The sequence below is a fragment of the Numida meleagris genome, chromosome Z, assembly GCF_002078875.1.
Source record: "Numida meleagris isolate 19003 breed g44 Domestic line chromosome Z, NumMel1.0, whole genome shotgun sequence".
NCBI classification, from domain to species: domain Eukaryota; kingdom Metazoa; phylum Chordata; class Aves; order Galliformes; family Numididae; genus Numida; species Numida meleagris.
The window spans coordinates 50,230,295-50,235,453 of record NC_034438.1 but is presented as its reverse complement, the minus strand read 5'-3'; positions in this window follow the sequence as shown (position 1 = coordinate 50,235,453).

The following is a 5,159-nucleotide window of genomic DNA, read 5'->3' as shown; positions in this document are numbered from 1 at the left end:
AAGTGTAAAATCTTCAGTGAAACTTTACTTACCAGGAATGAAAGAAGTGGCAGAAAGAAAAGGCTGTTTGGCACAAAATCAAATGAAAGATTTAATCTTTAAGTTTTATATTGCATTTTCCAAAGATAAACTGAATATATAGTTGTGGCCAAAGATGATATATTTACACCTTAATGAAAAAGACTGTAAGGATATGTGGCTTTGTATGACTAAGTGTATTTGGCAAAAGAAATGCCAGTGAAATTTGAATTGATAAATATACCTGCATATATATTTACATATAATGTTGATGAGTCTTGTGCTGTAAATATTAACATTTCTAAAGTCAGAGAAAGAGTATTTGTAGTTATTTTCTGCAGGATATACGCATTAACCAAACAGCCTGATTCACTTCAGTTATAAAAACGCATTACAATATCACTGTTACTGAGAGTAGTTTCCTAACTCTGTTTTTCACTTTACAGTAATAGCCTCCTGTTTTCTTCATTCATCTCTAAAGTCCTTGCACATTTGAAGATGGTGATATTAAACTTTGAGCACACAGCCATGAAATAGAACGGTCATGAAGAAAGACATAAAGAATCAGACGTTTTCTCAGTCTAAGCAATTAAGCTCCTTTAAGCAAGGAGAAAGTGGTAGCTGTTAAATTTGGAGACAATAGCTACACATAAATGAGCCAGAGTGTGACACCAAGCTCCTTTTATTGTTAGCTTCTGCAAAGCCACCTCTTTTTCTTTGTATCTATAGTCTGAACATGGTGGATGGTGGATGACTCAGGCTTTAACTTCAAAATAATGTTTTAAATGCAACTGAATAAATAACAGAAAAAAAAAACAACAACATTAATTTAAAAATGAATGTAAATTTGACTGTTTTTAATAAACCTTTCTTGGCTGTTTCCAGTACCCTGATTGCTTCAGATATACTGGCATGTACTGTAAGTCATGTGTTGTTGTTATAGCTGTGATAGGAAGGATAAAAGATATGGCTTGCAAGAGGAAGTAATATTTTTCTTGCAGTTAAACAAATTCACATTGGAGAAGGAAATAATTTTTTAGATATAAAAGACGTAAGAAAACCTACTTGTTCCAAAGCCATTAAGACTTAATAAAAGATTAGTATCTTTCTAAAACCTTTGCTTCTATAAGACTTTCAATTTGATGCTTGAACTTACAGAGACTCAATAATTATAACATCTTACATTCATAATGTACAATTAAACTATGCATGGTAAAACACTGGTTATCAAAAAAGATAGTAAACAATCTTCTTTTTCACTGTAGTCACATTGGGTTAGTATCTTTGTCAGCTTCCACAGATAAACATCTTTCCTTACAAGTGGGAATTAGGTATTCTAACATCTGTGTTTCAGGTGACCAGCTAAGTTCCCTTTTACAATTCATTACAGAGATAAACACTCAAAATCTACTTCACATAAGCATCCATGTCAAGCAGGAAAAAAAAAAGTTATCCTAATTAGTAGGAAAGACTGAGGATAAATATAGGTTTAACACTGGCAACGGTTTACAGGCGTTAGGCCCGATTCCGTGACAAAGGGGACGGGGGACCCACGGGCCCACGTCCCAGGAAAAGGGGAAAGGGAAAAAGGGTAGGGAGATGGCCCTGAGAGCAAAGAACAGCGGCAACAATCTGAGGAGAAACAAACTAATTTACTAAATAAAATATTGGAATGCAAAACAACACACTATAATACAACATAATTACAATTTAAGCTGATAAATCCAATACAGAGAGAGAGAATGTCCCAAAATCAAGGTAGACCTTACTCTACTACCGACGATAAGACGGCTGGAGAGCGAGGTGCTGCCAAGACGAGAGACGGCGGAAAAAAGGGACGAGGTCTCGTGATCTGCAAGTTTTTATACTGTGAGCTTTTATCTTTTCCCTCCGGCTGGAAAATGGTAACAGAGAAGCAAAGTACCGTGGGGAATGTAGTAGTCCTTCTCTTCTGAGAACCAGGTACATTCACTACATGATGTTATGATGAGGAGTACCAATAACCGAAAATTATTGAACCATGACATTCCACCCCTTATTCCATATCACTACATCATGTCAATATATATATGCAAACAAACAATAATTAACATGCATTACACACACAGAAAATGTTTACCTATATATACATAGACTTACTGACTGCACTCCCCCAGCATCAAATTCCCTTGTGGTACACACTGAACATCCCCATTCTTCTGCATCACCCACCAAGTGGACCCAGGTCTCTGGGCAAAAACAGTGCCACAGAGAGGTTTGCCCTTCCCAGAAGCTGGAAAGACCCAAACCGCTTTTCCCAACATGCTCTTTACATGTACTACAGGGACCTTATCTCCCTCTACATTATGTAGAGAGCTGGATTGAGCAGGACCATCACGATTGATTGATCCTCTAGTGTTGACCAACCAGGTGGCTTCTGCCAAATGCTTCTCCCAGTTCTTAAATGTTCCGCCACCTATTGCTTTCAACATAGTTTTTAACAATCCATTGTATCGTTCAATTTTACCAGAAGCTGGTGCATGATAGGGGATATGATAAATCCACTCAATGCCATGATCTTTGGCCCAAGTAGTTACAAGAGAATTTTTGAAATGAGTCCCATTATCTGACTCAATTCTTTCTGGAGTGCCATGTCACCAAAGGACTTGTTTCTCAAGGCCTAATATGGTGTTTCGGGCGGTAGCATGGGGTACTGCATATGTTTCGAGCCACCCAGTGGTTGCCTCCACCATGGTGAGCACATAACGCTTACCATTGCGGCTTCGTGGCAAGGTGATATAATCAACCTGCCACGCCTCCCCATATTTATACTTTTGCCATCGCCCTTCCCCCCAGAGAGGTTTCATCCTCTTTACTTGTTTAATTGTGGCGCATGTTTCACAGTCATGAATAACCTGTGCAATAGTGTCCATAGTTAAGTCCACCCCTCGGTCTCTAGCCCACTTGTATGTTGCATCTCTTCCTTGATGGCCCGAGGTCTCATGGGCCCAGCGAGCTAGAAATAACTCACTCTTGTGTTGCCAGTCCAAGTCCATTTAAGCCACCTTAATTTTGGAGGCTCGATCTACCTGATGGTTATTTTGTTGTTCTTCAGTAGCCAGACTCTTGGGCACACAAGCATCTACATGACGAACCTTTTCAACCATATTCTTAATTCGGGCAGCAATGTCTTTCCACAGTTCAGCAGCCCAAATAGGTTTACCCCTTCATTGCCAGTTATTTTGTTCCCACTGCTGTAACCATCCCCATAATGCATTTGCCACCATCCATGAGTCAGTATAGAGATAAAGCACTGGCCACCTCTCCCGTTCAGCAACATCTAAGGCCAGCTGGACAGCCTTTACCTCTGCAAATTGGCTTGATTCCCCTTTTCCTTCCGTGGCCTCTGCAACCTGTCGTGTAGGGCTCCACACCGCGGATTTCCAACTGCGATGCTTCCCTACAATACGACAGGATCCATCTGTGAACAGGGCGTATTTCTTTTCATTTTCTGGTAATTCACTGTATAGTGGGGCCTCTTTGGCACGTGACACCTTCTCTGCTGGTGATGTTCCAAACTTTTTACCTTCAGGCCAGTCCATGATCACCTCTAAGATTCCTGGACAACTGAGGTTCCCCATCCGAGCTCGTTGCATAATCAACGCAACCCACTTACTCCAAGTGGCATCAGTAGCATGAGGGAACCTTTCCCTTAAACATCCAGTTGAGCACCAGCAGTCGAGGTGTTAGGAGGAGCTGCGTTTCAGTTCCGATTACTTCGGAAGCAGCTTGAACCCCCTCATATGCGGCTAAGATCTCCTTCTCAGTTGGAATGTAGCGCTCCTCAGACCCCTTGTAGGCTCGACTCCAGAATCCCAGGGGTCGACCTCGGGTCTCTCCTGAGGCTCTTTGCCACAAACTCCAGGTGGGACCTTTCTCTCCAGCAGCAGTGTAGAGGATGTTCTTAACATCCTGTCCCGTCCGTACTGGCCCCAGGGCCACGGCATGGGCTATCTCCTGTTTAATCTGCTCAAAAGCCTGCTGCTGTTCAGGACCCCACGTAAAGTGATTCTTCTTCCGCATCACCTGATAGAGAAGGCTCACAATGAGGCTATAGTTTGGATTGTGCATTCTCCAAAAGCCCACTACGCCCAGAAAAGATTGCGTCTCTTTCTTATTAGTGGGCGGAGACATGGCAGTGATTTTGTCGACCACATTCGTGGTCCCATCGATACCCTTTGGGATCCTTGAAATGTCCCCTCCTGAGGTAATCAATACCGAGTATACTCGGAGCCCCTGGACCAGTCACAATAGGATGTTTTTGCCAGTCTTTACCAGTGAGGCTTATTTTGGCCTCCAACACAGTCAACTCTTGGGAATCCCCAGTCACCCCAGAAATGTAAACTGAGTCTGTCCCTTGGTGACTCGAGGGCATTAGAGTGCACTGTGCACCAGTGTCCACCAGTGCCTCATATTGCTGTGGTTCTGATGTGCCAGGCCATCAAATCCACACAGTCCAATAAACTCTACTATCCCTTTCCCCCCCCTGGCTGGGGGCAGGGCCCCTCTACTTGTTACCTCCCTTGTTCTTCTGATCAGGGCCCTTACGGCTTTTACCACGTCCCGCAGCGACAGGAGCGGAGGATTTCACCTTGGTGATTGATTTGGCTAGCAGTTCTGTTGCCCGTGCTTGTAGTGCAGGAGTGGGTTTTTTGTGCCACTTCTGCATGTCTTCTCCATGGTCACGTAGGAAACGCCACAAGACAACACACGACATAGTCTTACTGTTGTCACTTGCTCGAGCAGGAGAATGTTTTCTTCTAATAGCTGAGACGTTGGATGATGCAAATTGGGAGGAAAACAAATTGCTCAGCCCCTCCCGTAGGGTGTCTCGATAATCCTGATTGCCATCAGGTTTATCGTCGTGAGGCAAAGAAGTCAGTTCCTCTATTATATCATCGTAATCACACTCAAGTCTACCCAGTCTTTCAGTTACCTTTACAATGGCTGAAGCATAAACTTGCAGAGGGGTTAAATGTAGCTCAAAGTCATGGAGCCTGGAAATCAGTTCACCCATAGGGGGTCTTCTTTCCCATCTGCCATACATGGCTGCTAATGTACCGGCGTACTTTTCTGGTGCAGTTCTTGTGAATGTACGCCAC